Here is a 20,597-nt window from a genome sequence, read left to right as displayed (position 1 = left end):
AGTTCAATTTGATAGGATTTTAAAATATCACCAAAAAAAATTGAACACATTACTTGTTTTATTCTAAATATACACACACACACACACACACACACACACACAACAGCTGACATAAGAAAAATTAGACTGATTCCATAATTTTAGTCATATTTTTCAAGATAAATCTATATTTTTTTGTTTTTAAATGAAATTCACATAATATAAAGTTCATCTTATTTTTTAAATTTTTTTATATTTATCAGAATTAGCCATTTTAAAGTAAAGTTAAGTGACATTTAGTACATTCACAATGTTGTGTGACCACTACCATTATTTCCAAAACATTTTCATCATCCCAAGAGAAAACCTGCTACCCATTAAGCTGCAAGTCCCCATTCCTCCCTTCCCCTAATCCCTGGCAACAATCAATCTGCTTTCTATCTCTGTGGATTAGTCTGGATATTTCATTCAAAGGCAAGCATACAACATGTAATTTTTGTGTCTGAATTCTTTCACTTAGCATAATGTTGTCAAGATTCATCCGTGTTCTAGCATCTATCAGTACTTCATTCCTCGTATGGCTAAATAATACTCCATTGCATGTATGTCTGATTTTTGTCTATTCATGCATCCTTGGTTGGCCATTGGGGCTGTTTCTACCTTTTGGTTATTGTGAATAGTGCAATGAGCATGTGTGTACAAGTATTTGTTGAGTCCCTGTTTTCAATTCTTTGGAGTAGACACCAAGAAAGATAATTGGTGGATCATATGGTAATTCCGAGTTTAATTTTTTGAGGAACTGCAAAATTGTTTTTCAAAGCAGTTACACTATTTAACATTCTACCAGCAATGTAAGAGGGCTCCATTTCCCAAAATCCATAGTGGTTATTTTCTTGTTAATTTAGTCATAACAGTGGGGTGTGAAGTATTATCCCATTGCGGTTTTGATTACATTTTCCTAACGACCAATGATATTGAGTATCTTTCCATGTCCTGTTGACCATTTATCTTCTTTGGAAGTCCTTTGCACACTTTTTAATTGGGTTGTTGATATTCCTGTTGCCAAGCTGTAAGACACATTTATATATTCTGGATACTAGGCCCTTCGCAGACATATGATTTACAAGTATTTTGTCTAATTCTGTGGTTGTCATTGTGTCCTCTTGATAGCATCCTCTAATGTACAGAAGTTTTTAATTTTGATAAATTTTGTCTATTTTTTCTTTTGGTGTCACATCTAAGAAACCATTATCAAATCCAAGGTCATGAGAAATTTCCCCATGCCCTCTTGTAAGAATTTTATAGTTTTAACTCTGTATATGTCTTTTATCCATTTTGAGCTAATATTTGTACATGACGTGAGGGTAAAAGTCTGACTTCATTATTTTACATGTGTTATTAAATTGTCCCAGCATCATTTGTTGAAGAGGCAGTTCAAAATTTCCCCACTGAATGATCTTGACACTCTTCTAAAAAAACAATTACCTATTTACATATGGGCTTATTCAATTTTTATTCTATAGATCTATATGTGTACTCTTATGCTACTATCACACAGTTTTGATTACTGTAGCTTTGTAGCAAGCTATTAAATGGGGAACTGTGAGTCCCCCAATTTTGTTTTTCTTTTTCAAGGTATTTTTGGCTACTCAGCATTTCTTGCAATTCTATATGAATATTAAGATTCTGGTCCATATTTTATATCACCAAATCCTAGTTGTCATTTTAAACAGATTCATTTTTTCCATGTTTTATTCTTTTATTTTATTGATGTGAATCTGAAGCATAAGTTATTCCAAGTGCAGACATTCTTACTGTTAGATTTATATGTGCCAATAAAGTAAAAGGCATATATAATCACCCTGTTTGGTAATATCATCTATATACTCAAAGATTTGCTTTAAACTAGAGCTCCTAACACCCAATATTTATATGTGGAAATGTGTTAATTATCTGATTTTAATTATGTAATATTTTTCATGCAGACAATATAGGATGATTATGGCCATATTTTTTCTTATAAAACTTGAAATCCTACCACCACACTGCTTCAAACAAATAAACCCAAAAGAGTCGTGAGAACATCCTTTTGCTTCTGTTGATGTGATCCACTTATGTTGCCTTTTATGTTGCCTCAACCTACCCCTGATAAGCAATGAGAACAGTGTCTGCTCACTTTGAACTCTGCAGCCAAACTATTACCAACCACTATTTCTCTCTATTGGATCTCTGACTGAGACAGTTTCTTGTGACTTAAGAGGAATGCCTATTTCTATTCTGCTCTCTGCCTAGTCTTGATAGCATCTCTGTGATCCCACAGATCAAATACCTCCACATCTGGCTCCGTATCTCGCCATTGACACTACTTTACAGTGTTCACCTGATTCATGCATAAACAGATTCATTTTATTTATTTTTTTTTAACTTTTTTATTTATTTATGATAGTCACAGAGAGAGAGAGAGAGGCAGAGACATAGGCAGAGGGAGAAGCAGGCTCCATGCACTGGGAGCCCGATGTGGGATTCGATCCCGGGTCTCCAGGATCGCGCCCTGGGCCAAAGGCAGGCGCCAAACCGCTGCGCCACCCAGGGATCCCCAACAGATTCATTTTAAAACACGTTTTACTATAACCAACTATCTCTCCTCAGATACTACTTTGTATTTCCTTCCATGTCTAATTTCTACAATTTTCTACCTGCTAAAAGCAAAGTTCTTGAATTCTTCTAGGAAAAATTGTAAACTAAGCACAAAGAGCTACTACTGAGCAAACTGAATGAGGTAAATGAACAACAAATGAAAGTAAACAGTAGTGTCTGAAATTTGGCAATTTTCTTAATGTATTCCACTCAAAATTACAAGCCAAAACAATGCATTTTTGCAAAACCTATACTATGATGGTCATTTCACAACTATCTATGTTGCTTTAATTTTAATTTCAAACTGTTTTGTGAACTTTGTGTGTGTCAAAATAACACATTCCCATCCTGAAAAAATTAAAGAAGCAAACTCTTTTCCCAAACTTTACAACACATGTATGTTCTGAGTTCAAGCTACAGTTTTAACAGCATTTTTCAAATCTGATGCAAGTGAAAAGACAAATTTTATATTTCAAAATCCACTTAACTCTGCAACTGATGAGCTTCCACCCTATCTTTAATTCTAAATGATTACTCTGCAACATAATAACATGCTAAAAAGCAAAAAAAAAAAAAAAAAAAAATTCCCAACAGAATTCTAAAAACACATTACAAATAATTACTGTGCTCAATTAGAATAATATATTCATGAATTCATTATTTATCAATAACTACCTGTGGTAAGAGACATTTGCAAAGATAAAATACTCATGCAAATCAACACGAACAGATGAACATTTGCCATAGTTATTAATGAAAGGAAATAGTAACTATAAGCTCCAATTATCCCATTTCATTCTTCAGATAGACAAATATATATGACAATATTGCACTCAGTTATAATTATAATATTTGGATTTCATAAATTTACAAATTGTGTAAATCTATTTTGTTATACCAGTTTATATATAATATCCTCAATTTTGCACTTGGCCTGCAAAACAGAATATTTACTATCTTGTATTTTATCAAAAAATTTAAAAGTTTATTGACCCTTGGTTTACAGTAGAATTACCACACAATACAGAGAGCTAGTAAATGTGTAATTCCTGGTATGTGCATTTGTGTCACATATGCACATGCCCTTGCACAGAAGGTGCTAACTGATTTATGCTCTTCTCTATTCCTTCATATCTCTGGCCAAAGTCCATATCAAAACTCAACTTATTGGGAAAACTTACAAATACCTCCATCCTTGCCTCTACAGATTCTCCTACTAATCCCAGACAATGAGAAATCAGTGAAAATTCAACGGGAAGCCAGAACTACTATGCCCCCTACCCCAGCACACCACTGAGGTCCCACTTCAAGTATCAAAAAGTCCTAATTGAGAACTTGGGCTTCTATGCCAAGCAAGCAGTAAAGAGGCCACGCTCACCTACATTTACGTACCTAGCAGTGTCTGAATGAGCCAATTAAAACAGAAGGATTACATAAGATTCACAGTTCATCCTATAATCAATAATAAATCAAATGTAACAAAAACCAGGAAGATTCCAAACTAAGTGAAAAAAAGACAATTGACAGGTGCCAAGACTAAAATAGTAGAGATGTCAGAATTATCTGGAAAAATTTAAAACCAGAGAAAAATAGACTGAAATAATAAACAAAGCCTCAAGAATCCACTAGACAATAACAAAAAACCTAACTTTACCATCGTCTGAGTCTCAAAGGAAAAGAAAGAGTGCAGACCAGAAAAGATAGTTGAAAAAATGATGGTTTGAAAACTTTCCAAATTTGGCAAAAGAATACAAACCTACAGATTCAAGAAACTGAAAAAAACTCATAAGGATAAACTTAATGAAATCTGTAGCAAGAAAAATCATACACAAACTTCTGAAAACTAAAGAAAAAGAAAAATATTCTGTGAACAGTGAGAGATAAACTATAACAATAGGGGGAAAACAATTCAAATGACAGCAGATTTCTCATCAGAAACCAGGTAGGACAGAAAGATCACTTTTTCTAGTGATCAAATAAAAGCACTGTGAACTCACATGTTATATCCATGGAAAATATCCTCCAGAGATGAAGGAGATATTAAGACACTGTCAAGTAAAAGAATATTAAGAAAATATGTCACCAGCACATCTACCTTAAAAAAGCTAGGTCTGAGAAAACAAGTCACAAATATCTAACAAGACTGTCAAAGAAAAATGAGAGAAGACACAAATTGTCATCAGAAATGAAACAGTAGGTATACATATATCACTACATACTACAGATATCAAAACAGTAATAAAGGAATATTACCAAAAACTCTGTAAAGGATTAAGTTCAGAACCATAAAGGCAATGAATCAACTCCTCAAAAAAACAAAGATTACCACAACTCATCCAAGATGAAATAGATAATCTGAATAGCCCTGTAGCTTGTAAGGAAATTGAATTTGTAATTTTACAATTCCCCCAAAAAAAGAAATCTGCAGGCTTGGATGGCTTCACTGGAAAATCCCACCAAAATTTTAAAGAATTAATACCAATTCCACAGCATATTATCTAAAAATAAGAGAAAGGAATACTTACAAATTGATTATATGAAGCTACTACTACCCTGATGCAGAAACCAGACAAAGGTACCAAAAAATAAAATAAAAAATTTTTAAAAAACAACATTTATTTCACATGTGAATACAGACTTCAAAATCCTTAACAATATGTTAGCAAATCGAATTCAGCAATAGAAAAATATAATTCTACACCATGACTGAATGGGGTTCATTCAAGGGATGTAAGGCTGATTCAATATTTGAAGAACTACCAATGTAATCCAATATAAAAACAGACTAAAAAAGTGCAATCACATGGCTATAATTGAAGCAGAAAAAAACTGTACAACATTCAACACCCCTCTGATAAAAATTATCAAAAATGAAAATGAATAAAGGGAAATCCCTTAACTCTATAAACTGCATTTATAATAATCTTCATCTAACTTTTTTTTAAAAGATTTTATTTTTTTAAGTAATCTCTACACCCAACATGGAGCTCAAAATCCAAGATTAAGAGTTGCATGTTCTATCGATTAAGCCAGCCATGCACCCCCAGCTAACATCATTCTTAATGGTAAAAAGACTGAATGCTTTCCCTTAAAGTTCAGGGACAAAACAAAGATGTTGGCTCTCATCACTCTTATTCAGTGAAATAATGGAATACTTAGCCAGTGCAAGAAGGCAATAAAGTAAAACGTATATAGAATTGGAAAGAAGGAAGTAAACTGTCCTTTATTGCATGCAGGTGTCAGGATTATTAACAGAAAGTTTACACAAATATCAAAGATACTTGATCTGATTAATGACTTCATTAATATTTACACAAATATCAAAGATATTTGAACTGATAAATGAGTTCATTAATATCTTGGGATATAAGATCAACATATAAAAATCCATTGATATTCTATATACTAGCCATAGAAAACATGAGAGACTCCTAACTCTGTGAGGCGAACAGAAGGTAGTGGAAGGGAAGACGGGCAGGGGGATGGGACAACTGGGTGACAGGCACTGAGGACGGCACTTGATGGGATGAACACTGTATGTTATACTACATGTTGGCAAATCGAACTTCAATAAAAAAAAAAATAAACATGAATCTTGAAATTTAAAAAATACCATTCACAACTGTACAAAAGAAAACAAATTCACACACATATATATCTACAAATCCTGTATATAAGACTTCTATACTGAAAATTACAAATTTCTGGTGAAAGAAATCTAAGACCTAATAAATGGAAAAACACACATTGTTCACAGACTAAAAGACTAAACACAGTAAAGACATGAATTCTCCCCAAATTGATACATAGATTTAGCAGGCTTCCTATCCCAATCTCAGTGAGTTTTGTGTACACACAGACAAAATTATTCAAAAATTCATATGGAAAGGCAAAGGAATTAGAATAGCCAAAAATATTTTTTAAAAGAACTAAATGGGAAAAATCATTCCTCTTAATTTCAAAACTTATATACAGTAATAACTGTTTGGTATTAACAAAAGGATAAACACATCTATCAATGAATCAGAATAGAGGACCCAGAAACAGACTAACACAAATATGCTCAAGTCGGATTTGACAAAAATGCAAAAGCAATTCAATGAAGGAAAGACAGACCTGTACGAATGGTGCTGGAGCAGGTGGACATCCATAGGCAAAAAGTAACTCAAAATGGATCATGGATTTAATTGTGAAATGTAAAACTATACAAACTTTAGAAAGAAAAAATAATGAGAAAATCTTAGGGTCAGGCTAGAAATTCTTAAGGTTTAACACAAAAAGTACCATCCATAAAGGAAAATATAAACTATATTCCATCAAAATTAAGAACTTCTTCTATGTTGGGGAATCTGGTGACTTAATTGAGTAAGTGTCTGACTCTTGATTTCAGCTCAAGTCATGAGCTTAGGATTATGGGACCAAATCATGTGTTGGGCTCCACACCAGGCATGGAGTCTGCTTAAGATTCTCTCTTTCTGGGGATCCCTGGGTGGCTCAGGAGTTTAGCGCCTGCCTTTGGCCCAGGGCGTGGTCCTGGAGTCCCAGGATCGAGTCCCACATCGGGCTCCCTGCATGGAGCCTGCTTCTCCCTCTGCCTGTCTCTGTGTGTGTGTGTGTCTCTCTCTCATGAATAAATAAATAAAATCTTAAAAAAAAAAAAAAAGATTCTTTCTCTCTCTCCCTATGCCCCTCTTTTTTTTTCTCCCCCTCCCAAAACAAAACAAACAAAAACAAAAACAAAAAACAAGAAAACTACTGTATGAAAAATCCTATTAGGAAGGAGAAAACAAAAATTATAAAAAGAAAGAAAATATTTGCAAACAACATATCCAGCAAAAGACTGGTATCTGAAATACATAAAGAACTCTCAAACTTCAACAGGAAAAAATGAAATATTTTAACAGTAAAATGGACACAAAACATGAAAAGACATTTCACACAAGAGGATACACATATGGAAAATGTGTTCAACATCATTACATTTCCTAATGGCTAAAGATGAAAAGATGGTATTACACAATTATTAGAAAACTAGAATAAAAAATAACGACAAAAATGCTTGTGAGGTTGTAAAGGAACTGAGTCACTCCTACTTAGCTAATGGGAACATACAACTGTATAGCATTCAGTAATATGGTCTGGCAGTTACTTTAAGAACTAAGTATATAACATTCATATGCAACCTAGAAACTGCACTCCTGACCATTTATACCAGAGAAATAAAGACTGCTCACATCAAAACTTTTTTTTTTTAAGATTTTATTTATTCATTCATGAGAGACACAGAAAGAGAGAGAGAGAGAGACAGAGGCAGAGGGAGAAGCAGGCTCCATGCAAGGAGCCCGACGTGGGACTCGATCCCAGGACTCCAGGATCATGCCCTGGGCCGAAGGCAGGCGCCAAACTGCTGAGTCACACAGGGTTCCCCCTCACATCAAAATTTGTACTCAGAAGTTCACAGCAGCTTTGTTTCTATTTGGCCCAAACTGGAAAAAACTCAGAATTAGAAAAGCATCCCCTCAGTCATGGGCAATGCTGGGCCAGAGAGGCCTTACCATAGGGCTACAGACTTCTGGAATAGAGAAGGGGAGAATATAAATTCTCTAGGGCCACCTTGATCCCACGAGGAAGTGGCATCATCATTGGGTATACCACCATGTTTCTCCTCCTCCTTTCTGAATCACTAGTAAGCAATTTCTTTTCCTACTGATAAGCAAAAGGTAAGGATGCCGACAGGAATACAGACATACAGATAAATAGAATTAAAGTACAGAAATAAACCCTGACAGTTAATGTCAATCTTAAATAAAGGTGCCAAGACAATTCAATAGAGAAAAGAATATTTTCAACAGATGTTAATATGACAACTGGATGTCCACAAGCAAAAAGGCAGATTACTACCTTACACTACACACAAAAATTAACTCAAAATGGTTAAAAAAAAACTTAACATGGGAAGCTAAAACTAAAAAACTCTTGAAAAATAACACGAAAGTAAATCTTTGCGACTTTGGATTAGGTAATGGTTTCTTAGACATATCCAAAAGCAACAAAAGAATAGATAAATTAGTTATCTCAAAAATCTTAAAAATTTCATGCTTTGTATAACACCAAGAAAGTGAAAGTACAAATGCAGAGAATGTGAGACAATATCTGGAAATCATATATCTGATGAAGTAATATCCAGAAAATATAATCTTACAATTCAACAATAAAAAGACAACCCAAATGATGTATGGAATTGCTGAATCTCTCTACTGTACAACTGAAACTAATAGAACACTGTATGTTAACTAAACTAGAATTCAAAACAAAAAGTTTAAAAAGACAACACAATTAAACAATGACTAAAGGATGATGAGCCAGTTATACATGAAAACATGCCCATCATCATCAAGAAAATGAAAATCACAACTACAATAAAATAAAATTGTAGAGCAATTAGAATGACTACAATTAAAAAATCAGATAAGTGTCCGACAGATAAGTGTCAGTGAGAATGTGGAGAATTTAGAATCCTCATACATTGCTGGTGGAAATCTCAAAACATGCAGCCATTTTGGAAAACAAATTAGTAGTGCCTCAGAAAGTTAGTATCACCATATAACCCAGTAATTACACACCCAGGTATACACTCAACAGAAATGAAAATATATTTGCATATGTATATGCAAAAACATCTATGTAATATTCATAGCAGTATTATTCAAAATGACCAAAAAATAGAAATAATTTCATTCATCAACTGATGAATGAATAAACAAAGTATGATATATGACATAAAATATATAAATTATTATTTAGCAATAAAATAAATGATACATGATAAATGATAAATGATACAACATGGATGAACCTTGAAAAGATTACATAAGTGAAAGAAGTCAACGCAGAAAGGCCACATATTATATTGATTCCATTATATGCAAAGTCCGGCGTAGGCAAATATACAAAGACAGAATGTAGATGAAGAATTGACTATGGCTTAAGAAGAGGAGGGGAAATAGGGGCTACTGTTAATGAGTACAAAGTTTTTCTTCTGAGTGTGAAAATAATCTAAAAATGATAGTGGTAATGGTACAGTAACTTTGTTATCTACTCAACACTGAATATACTAAAGACTACTGTATATACTAAAATGCACTCTAAATGAATTTTATGATGTGTAAATTATACATCAACAAAGCTGTTAAAATACAAAGATGAATTCCTTTATACCCCGGGAATCAGAAGTTCTATAAAGATATTTCAAAATCCAGAGGCAGGGATCCCTGGGTGGCGCAGCGGTTTAGCACTTGCCTTTGGCCCAGGGCGCGATCCTGGAGACCCGGGATCGAATCCCACGTCAGGCTCCTGGTGCATGGAGCCTGCTTCTCCCTCTGCCTATGTCTCTGCCTCTCTCTCTCTCTCTCTCTCTCTCTCTCTGTGTGTGTGACTATCATAAATTAAAAAAAAAAAAATCCAGAGGCAATAAAAGATCAATATATTCAACTAGTTTTAGAAAGAAACAAAAAGACAGAGATCCTTGGGTGGCTCAGCATTTGGCGCCTGCCTTAGGCACAGGACGTGGTTGGTCCTGGGGTCCCGGGATCGAGTCCCACGTTGGGCTCCCCACAGGGAGCCTGCTTCTCCCTCTGCCTCTCTGCCTCTCTCTCTCTCTCTCTCTGTGTGTGTGTTTCTCATGAATAAATAAGTAAAATCTTAAAAAAAAAAAAAAAAAACTTTTGTGAAGCTAAAGTATTCCAGGAACTGATACAAAAAGAAAAAAAAATAACAAATCAGAAAAAATTATTTTAAATAGATTCTAGATTAAGTGCTAATATCCGTTTCAATTACCCTTAAAAATCAAAAAGAAAAAAAATAAAACATGACCAGGTGTTTTTTTTTTTAAGATTTTTATTTATTTATTCATGAGACACAGAGAGAGGCAGAGACATAGGCAGAGGGTGAAGCAGGCTCTATGCAGGGACCCCGATGTGGGACTCAATCCCTGCACTCCAGGATCATGCCCCAAACCGAAGGCAGACCCCGCTCAGGCGTCCTGACCAGAGTGTTTAGAATAAGATATTCAATACCACCTTAATATATGAAATAATGTTTAACTTCACTTAAAAAAGATGATGCAAATTAAAGCTAAATTGGGATACTGCCATTCATCTAACAAACTGGTTATGCTTGGCAATGTTACTTTGCTCCATAGGCTGTAAGAATGAATTTACTCTCCTACACTGCAGGTGAGAATACAGAATGTTACAATTCTTATGATGGAGGATTTAACCATATATAACAAGAGTTTATGAGGATCTGTCATTTGATTCAATAATCCTGCTCTGGGAAAGCACAAAAAAGATATACTTCCAACAATAGAAAAGCATATATATGTATATATATGTTTTAAATAAGTGAATATATATATTCACTTATTTAAAAATGCAAAATACTGGGAGTACAAAACGCTAAATGCTTATATTCACATATAAAACACTGGTTAAATTAATTGTGATACTTCCACACAACAGAATATTATGCAGCTGTAAAATACATGAAAGTTCTCCATAAAGTGATCAGAGTGATTTCCAGGAAATAGGAATATGTGAAATAAGCAAGCTGCAAAAGGTTATTGATGTTACTTTCAAATAAAAAGAAAGATAAGTATAGATAATCCCTAAGAATCTGTTTACTCCTGAGAAAAAGAAACATATGAAAGATTAACCAAAAAATGAAATTGGATCCTTACACAGAATGTAAAATAACAGGGTAGAATTGATAGGGAAAAGATTGAGAGGTCTCTAAGTGTAATTTTAGATATAGTCTTAATATTTGAACCATTTTAATGTTGTATATTCAAAACATTATATCAAATGATGATGAAAAGATAAGAATACAGACACTAAGCTAGCCATAACTCAAATTAATAGCCTACCAGTACAAAACAAAAGAAAAAAGTGAGAGCCAGGAGTCTCTGTGAAGAATGGAGATGCAAATATAGAAGAAGTAACAAAAGAAAAACCATGTGACTCTGAACTGTATTTTAGGTTTCAGTATGAATTCATGATTTTCATAATTTTTAATTTTCTTTTTACTGTGTCTACTGAAAATGCCAAGGGCTCTATGCTCAGTAAAAATGACATCTACTACCCTGAAGAAATGTCTAATTCCAGGCCTATGGCAGAAAAACAAGTGAAACCAAAATATCACCTTGTGAGATAAAGATTAAAAATGCTCAAACACAACAAAGAACATATCAAAATGATATAGAAGTCAACCTGAAGGACTGCTGTGCACTAATTTTGAATAATTTAGAAATCAGAATAAACAATGATATAACAGATTATGAAACCTGTAATTTTAAAAAAGAAACACTCATGACTAAACACAGATAAAGGAGAAATGGGGCAAAACAAAAATTTCTTCCTTATAGAGGAATGTTAACAATAACTGCAGAAACAATAATAGAATTAGAAAATTATCAGTTACCAACCTTCAAAGTAAAAACTGATACAGGAAGTAATTGTAAATGGATGATAAAACACTGGATGAAAGGTTGTAAAGGAACTGACATTAAAACATTACCCCAGAAATAATTCATGAATAATTTGAAATGGAATGAGATAAGATATCTGCAAATGACAACATGATAAAGGTTTAGTATCTAAAATCTATGGAGAATTCATCAAACTCAACAACCAAAAAACAAATAATTCAGTTAAGAAATGGGCAGAAGACATGAATAGTAATTTTTCCAAAGACACACAGATGGCTAATAGACCAGAAAAGACGTTCAACATCACTTATCACCAGGAAAATACAAATCAAAACTACAATGAGATATCACCACACACCTGTCAGAATGGTTAAAACTATCAATATAAGAAACAACAGATGTTGGCAAGGATTCAGGGAGAGGAGAACCCTCTTACACTACTGGTGGGAATGTAAACTGGTACAGCCATTCTAGAACACAGTATGTAGATCCCTCAAGTTAAATATAGAACTAATCTAAGATCAGGCAATTGCACTACAAGGTATTTACCCAAAGGATATAAAAATACTAACTTGAAAAGACACATGTACCTCAATGTTTAGCACAGCATATGGGAACAGCCCAAATGTCCATCAGCTTATAAATGAATAAAGATGTGGTATATAAACACAATAGAATATTACTTAGCCATCAAAACGAATGAAACCTTGCCATTTGCAACAACAGGAAGGGAGCTAGAGTATACTATGCTGAACGAAGTCAGTCAGTCAGTCAAAGAAATACAAATATCATATGATTTAATTCACATGTGGAATTCAAGAAACCAAACAGATGAACATTGGGGAAAATGATAGAGAAAGAGGAAAACCATAAAACAGATTCTTAACAATAGAGAAAAAACAGAGGGTTGCTGGAGAAGAGGCAGGCAGTGGGTGGATTAAATGGGTGATTAAATGGGTATTAAGGAGGGCATTTGTGATGAGTACTGAGTGTTATATGTAAGTGAGGAACCACTAAATTCAACTCCTGAAATTAATATTATACTATATGTTAAATAGCTGAAATTTATTTTTTTTAAAGATTTTATTTATTTATTCATGAGAGACACAGAGAGAGAGAGAGAGAGAGAGGCAGAGATACAGGCAGAGGGAGAAGCAGGCTCCATGCAGGGAGCCAGATGTGGGACTCGATCCCGGGACTCCAGGATCACGCCCTGAGCTGAAGGCAGGCGCCAAACCGCTGAGCCATCCAGGGATCCCTGAAATTTAAATAAAAACTTTGAAAAAAGGGGAAAAAAGAAGTCAGAGAAAGCCAAAGGCTATCTAATTTCATTATACATGGAATTTAAAAAAACAAAACAAAGAGACAAAACAGACCCTTAAACACAGAGAACAAACTGGTGGTTGCCAGAGGGAAGTTGGGTGGGGAATAGATGAACTAGATAAAGGGGATTAAGAGGTACAAACTTCCAGTTATAAAATAAATAAGTCACAGAGTTGAACAGTACAGCATAGGGAATATAGTCAATAATACTGCAATAATGTTGTATAGTGGCAGATGAACTACACTTATTGCGGTGATCACTTGGGTTATGTACTAAACAGTCAAATTAATGTTTTATTCCTAAAACTAAGGTAACATTGTATGCAAATTTTACCTCAATAATAAAAAAAAGAGGAGGAACTGTTCTATTTTAAAGGAGACTAAAGAATTTGACAACTAAAAGAATATATGGCCTTTCATTAAATCTTGGATTAAAAATAATAATGGTAATAATGAGTCATAGGTCTAAATAGAAAGGCCTGTGATGTTATGAGCACTGGGTGTTATACTATATGCTGGCAAACTGAATTTAAGTAAAGAAAGAAAACCATAAACCATTTTAATCATTTTAAACCATTTTAACCATGTTAAAATGTCTTTGCAACTTTTAGGTAACAATTGTAGAAGGGACACAAAAAAGTACAGTTGTAAAAGAAAAAAGTTCATAAAACAGACAACCAAAATTTAACACTGAGCTTCAAAAGAATACAATGAAGGCAAATCACAAATCGGGAGAAAATATTTGCAAATCATATATCTGATAAAGGACGTAGAATATAGAAGGAACTCTTATAAATAAAAGAACTAAGTAAAAAATATGAACATATACTTCACAAATGAAGCTACACAAACAACCAATAAATCCATGGGGAGGAGAGGAAGAGACACATGATGGGTCAAAATCATTAATCATCAGAGAAATACAAATTAAAACTATAATTCAATACTACCACAAACCAAACAGAATGGCTAAAATAAAGAAGACTGGTAAAACCAAATGCTGACCAGTTTGCAAAACAACTAGAACACGCATACCTTGTTGCTTTGCGCAATGGCAGTATCATAGCCAATGAGGTTTATCTGAGGCGCAATTATTGCTATTGAAAATTTCTCCCAATGGTAAAGCCATTTTGCAAAAGGATTATTATAAAACTGAACATGAGTACAGTAATTCTACTTGTAAGTATTAACCCAAAAGAAATCAAAGTATATGCCCAAGAAAGCATGTATAAAAATTACTATAATACTTTTATTCATAATAAACCAAACTAAAGTCCAGGCGGTCCATCAATAAGAGAATGGGTTAGGGGTGCCTGGGTGGCTCAGTCGGTTAAGCAACCAACTCTTGATTTCAGCTCAGGTCATGATCTCAGAGTTCTGATATCGAGCTCACGTTGGGCTCCATGCTAGGTGTGGAGACTGCTTAGAATTCTTTCCCTCTCCTTTTCCCTCTGTACTACCTGCTCACTCTTGCTCACTATCTCTAAAAGAAAAAATTTTTAAAGAAGATAATTGATTAAAAACTGTGCTATAGTCTATAATGGAAACACCATTCAACAATAAAAGAAAGGATACATGGAACATTAATGAATTTTAAAGACATTAAGCTGAGTGAGAAAAGTCTTGCCCAAAAGAGTACATATGGTCTGAGTCCATTTATATGAAGTTATACTTTCATAAAACCAGTAAAAGGTGAAAAAAATCATAATAATGGTTGACTTCAAGGGGTAAGAGCAGGGACTAACTGAGAAAAAGGAATGAAGGAAGCTTTCAGGGGTGATAATAATGTTTCTTAAAAGGAAAGGAGTTAGATTACATAGATGAATGCATTTCTCAAAACTCATCAAATGATATGTTTCAATTTTTGTACTTCACTATTTGTAAAATTTATCTCCGAAAATACCAAAACTTGAAACAAATCTTAAAATTATAATTAAAGATATACATGCCTAAGGTATTAGGTCTAAGTCAACTGATATCTGCAAATTCAAAATATGTAAGTAAGATGAATTGACAGATACAGAAAAGGACAGATGGACAAATTGAAAAGTACATAAAAATAAGGGACTTTTGGCACTATTAGTAAAGTAAATACAAGCTGACCAACTTAAACAAATTGTGGTATATTCACACAATGGAATACTAAAACATGAAGAATATGAATGAACCTGGCAAAAGAAAGTTGAGTGAAAGCAGCCAGACACAATAACACCGTATAAGTCTATTTATATAAAATTCAAAAACAAACAACAAACAATAAAATTTCCTGTTAGAAGTCAGAATAGCAATATGTCTTAGAGTAGGGGAGAAACTGGATGGGACACAAGAGGATATATGAATTTAATTTTCTATTTCATAATCTAAATACTGGTTACAGGGACACCTAGGTGGCTCAGCAGTTTAGCGCCTAATTTCCGCCCTGGGAGTGATCCTGGAGTCCCAGGATCCAGTCCTGCATCGGGCTCCCTGCATGGAGCCTGCTTCTCCCTCTGCCTGTGTCTCTGCCTCTCAATCTCTATGTCTCTCATGAATGAATAAATCAAATAAATAAATAAATAAATAAATAAATAAATAAATAAATAAATAAATAAATAATGGTTACAACAGTGTCCTTCTCTGTGAAAATTCACTGGACAATATTCATAAACTGTATATACATTGCCATATTTTATAATACTTCAAAAAACAAGTTTACTCTTTCTTAGGCAAAACTGTCTCTTTTCAGGTCAAATATGTCTGCATGTATTTAGAAATATTCAAGGGGCACTTGGTTGGCTCAGTTGATTAAGCGTCCGACTCTTGGTTTCGGCTCAGGTCATGATCTCAGGGTCTTGGGATCGAGCACCACATCAGGCTCCATGCACAGTGGGGAGTCTATGGAGACTCTCTCTCCCTTGTCAACTCCTTCTACCCTTCTGCCTGCTCTGTCTCTCTCTCAAATAAATATTTTTTAAAATTTAAAAAAATTCAAATCTTTCTCAAGAAAAACCTCTGCTGCTCATCTTACAAAAGCATAGTAGTAAAAGTGATAAAAAAATTTACATATTTTTTATAAATCCATAATTAAGGGGTCTGCTTGGCTCAGCAGCTGAGCGTCTGCCTTCGGCTTGGGGGGGTGGGGAGATGTCAGGATCCAGGATCGAGTCCCACATCAGGTTCCCTGCAAGAAGCCTGCTTCTCCCTCTGCCAATGTCTCTGCCCCTCTCTCTGTGTATCTCTCATGAATAAATAAATAAATCTTTTTTAAAAATCCATACTTAATATAAAAAATAGTGAAAGGGAATAAAGGGGAAAGGAGAGAAAATGAGTGGGAAATAACAGAGAGGGTGACAGAACATGAGAGACTCCTAACTCTGGGAAATGAACAAGAGGTGGTGGAAATGGAGGTGGGTGGGGGTTGGGGTGACTGGGTGATAGGCACTGAGGGGGGCACTTGATGGGATGCGCACTGGGTGTTATGCTATATGTTGGCAAATTGAACTCCAATAAAAAGAAATTTTAAAAAATGCATACCTAAATTTACTTTTTATTAGGCTTTATAAAATGTTTCATATTAGGGATCCCTGGGTGGCGCAGCGGTTTGGCACCTGCCTTTGGCCCAGAGCGCGATCTGGAGACCCGGGATCGAATCCCACGTCAGGCTCCGGGTGCATGGAGCCTGCTTCTCCCTCTGCCTGTGTCTCTGCCTCTCTCTCTCTCTCTGTGTGACTATCATAAATAAATTTAAAAAAAAATTTTTAAATAAAAAAAATAAAATGTTTCATATTAAATATTACTCATGAACTTTTTTTGAGACGTTTGACTCTCCTAAAAAACTGATGTGATTCTTTTGATCAGATAATGAGATCTACAGAACATATTTTTTGTCCCCACTTTGTCTTGATTTCCAGAGATAAGTCTAGAACTCACTTGCACTAAAGTTTACTGGGTGCCTGTCATAATAACTATCCTGTGTGTATGTGTGTGTGTTAATCTGCTTATAATTTGCAGAACTTAATAGATTATAATTTATAATAAATAAATAAAAAGCTCCACCTACTGTCAGTTCACATAGAAAAGAAACCAGTCCAAAGACTTCTGAATACAAACAAAACAAAACAAAACCTAACTTGCAAAACATTTTAAGCAGTTAGGAGCTTTCTTAAATAGGTACTGAAGGCTCAGCAAGAATTCACCTCCATCTCTTCTTAAAGACAAATCTCACAGATATCAAGCAATAGAGTAAAATGATCAATCACAAGAAGATCCTCTGGGAAAATGTCCCAGTGATACACTATATTCTAAAAACTTAAGAGTCATATTTGCTGTAATCAACTTAATAGTGTAGCAAGCTACAATGTTCTCTAAATCATAATGTACATCACTATACTCTAAAAACTTAAGAGTCATATTTACTGTAATCAACTTAATAGTGTAGCAAGGTACAATGTTCTCTAAATCATAACGTGCATCAGAAACATGTAGGGAGTTTTATTTTTTTTTAAATACTAGAATTTCCACAAAGTTTCTTTGAATATCATGCATATCATTATTGCATATTTTCAAGATTATTATAATTCTGCTTTTCAAAATTTTGTGAATATGTGGCTTTTCTTAAATATCTCTCCCCCCAAAAGGACAATGATCATCAGTATGGATTCCTTTAAGATAAAAGTCACTGAAACATGCAAATCCCAAATCATCTTTGAAGGAGCGTTTCTCCAATTCATTTTGTACTGAATAATGTAAACTTCAACCCACTCCAAAAGAATCTCTGAAGGCCCAGAGTTAAAAACCCTCCTCTCTTCATTATTTGGTCATTTCCAACTATTTGCAATCATGAATTCTTCTCCAAGACCAAATAACATTTGGGTTATCTCCCTCCAAGGACAACTGATTGATACACAGAACATTAAATCATGATTCTTAACCTTCTTTTTTTTTTAATTTTTATTTATTTATGATAGTCACACAGAGAGAGAGAGAGGGGGAGAGAGAGAGAGAGAGAGAGGCAGAGACATAGGCAGAGGGAGAAGCAAGATCCATGCACCGGGAGCCCGACGTGGGATTCGATCCCAGGTCTTCAGGATCGCACCCTGGGCCAAAGTCAGGCGCTAAACCGCTGCACCACCCAGGGATGTCAATTCTTAACCTTCTGGTATCACATTATCAACAGTTCCAATGTGACAGAACTGAGAAAATACAAGTAACAGCAAATTCATTCAGATTTACAAGTTGACTACCATTCCAAATTATCTTAAATCAAGCTACCAATCTCTTAAAGGTATTTAGATAGCTTTTCTTTTTAATTCATTTATTGATAGCGTGGGTGGCTCAGCAGGTTAAACATCTGTCTTCAACCCAGGTAATGATCTCAGCGTCCTGAGATCAAGCCTGACATTGGGCTCCCTGCTCAGTGGAGGGAGTCTGCTTCTCCTTCTGCCCCTCCCCCCGCTCATGCATTCTCGCTCGCACTCTCTCAAATACCTAAAAAAATCTTCACGTATTCTTCATTTAATATACAAATAAATATTTCATAACATATTTTGACTCCACTATACATCCACCAATATTTGGTTTCTTGTAAAAATTTAAAGATCCTTTATAGAACGGAAGAAGCACATCTGTCAGAACCAGGTGTACATTTACTGCACAGTTTATAATCTTTCAAAAAATACTTAAATCTTATTTTAATAAGATTTTAATAATACTGTGAGGCTTTGGAGGGTTAACATTTATTCATTTTCTTAATTCTTAAATTTTTATTTAAAATGTGAATATGTGTTTTTATTACAAAGTATGTATTTACATTGCTGTACAACGAATGACAGAAAACTTATCATTTTGCAAAACTGAATCTCTATGTCCATTAAGCAACAATTCCTCATTTTTCTCTGCCCTTATCCTCGGGCATCCACCATTTTCTACCTTTCTATGAGATTTTGACTACTCTACGAATCTCATATAAGTGGATTAATACTGGACTTTTTGACTCACTTGTTTATTTAGCATAATAATGTCCTAAAGGTTCATCTATCCTATAATATGTATCAGAATTTCCTTCCTTTTCAAACAGAGTAAAAAGCCCATTGTATGTATATAACATATTTTGTTTATTTTGTTTGCTGGTCAACAGTAAATCTATTTTTAATATTTTGAGGAATTGACGTATCATATTCCACAGAGGCTACACAATTTAGCATTACCAACAGCACTGCATTAGGATTCCAATTTCTCCACCTCCTCACCAAATCTGTCATTATCTGGGGTTTGGGGTTTTTGTAAAACAACCATCGCAGTGAGTGGGAGGGATTATGTCACCATGATTTGATTCCCATTTTACAAATGGGAATATTAAGAATCTTTTCAAATGTTTGTTGGCCAATTGTATTTCTTTTTTGAAGAAATGTCTATTCAAGTTCTTTACTTATTTTATCATCGAATTACTAGATCTTTCGTGCTGGAGTTTTAGTCATTCATAACTAAATAACAACTCTTTTCATAATTTGATTTTAATTATATGTAAGCATTGGATTTTTTTCCTGAACCATATGAAAAGTAACCTGGAGCAATGGAAACAAACTGCATCTTAAAGCAGGTGGTCTCTTTTCAAATCACAGTTATAGGCAAATTTCTAGATTGATATTGTACAAGCATCCTAACTACTTAGACATGAGGGTTATCATCTATACAATGGGGACAATTATATATCTCCTATCAGAACTCATAGGCTTGCCCTGAATATCAAACAAAATATGTTCATTATAAAAAGATAAAATAAAGTTGTATAAATAAGTGCTGCACAAAAATCAGTTTAAAAAGCTTCAAAAATTGTTAAATGAAGATATACCATCCTGGGACTTCCAGGGAAGATGAAAGAATAGAGGGACCCTAACTCACCTTGTCACACAGATAAAACTAGGTAATATTTATACCATGGCAAAATATCCAGAAAAGGACCCAAAGACTACTAAATAAACTCCACAACTAAATATAAAGAAGAGATCACACTAAGAGCAATAACTTGCAGGGAAGCTAAACCCCACAGATCTGTCAACAGATGGAGGGAATCATGGATATGAAGAAAAAAACAGAAAGCACACTAAACAGCCTACAAAGATAAATGAAATCTCACCATCTTTTGGCTTGAAATGCAGAGGGTCCAAATTTCATGAGTGCTTACTACAAAGCAGGA

The 20,597-nt window shown here is 34.3% G+C and overlaps 1 protein-coding gene and 1 pseudogene across 12 annotated transcripts in view; one reads left to right on the top strand and one right to left on the bottom strand.

Annotated features, from left to right (window-relative positions):
* GPHN (gephyrin) overlaps nucleotides 1-20,597 on the bottom strand; it is a 620,043-nt gene that overhangs the window by 462,451 nt on the left and 136,995 nt on the right. The gene's annotated exons all lie outside the window — the stretch shown is intronic.
* LOC144321496 (U4 spliceosomal RNA) lies at nucleotides 14,464-14,592 on the top strand (annotated as a pseudogene).

The sequence above is a fragment of the Canis aureus genome, chromosome 9, assembly GCF_053574225.1.
Source record: "Canis aureus isolate CA01 chromosome 9, VMU_Caureus_v.1.0, whole genome shotgun sequence".
NCBI classification, from domain to species: Eukaryota; Metazoa; Chordata; class Mammalia; order Carnivora; family Canidae; genus Canis; species Canis aureus.
Note: the sequence above shows the minus strand (reverse complement) of the source record. Positions and strands in the feature narration are given on the sequence as shown.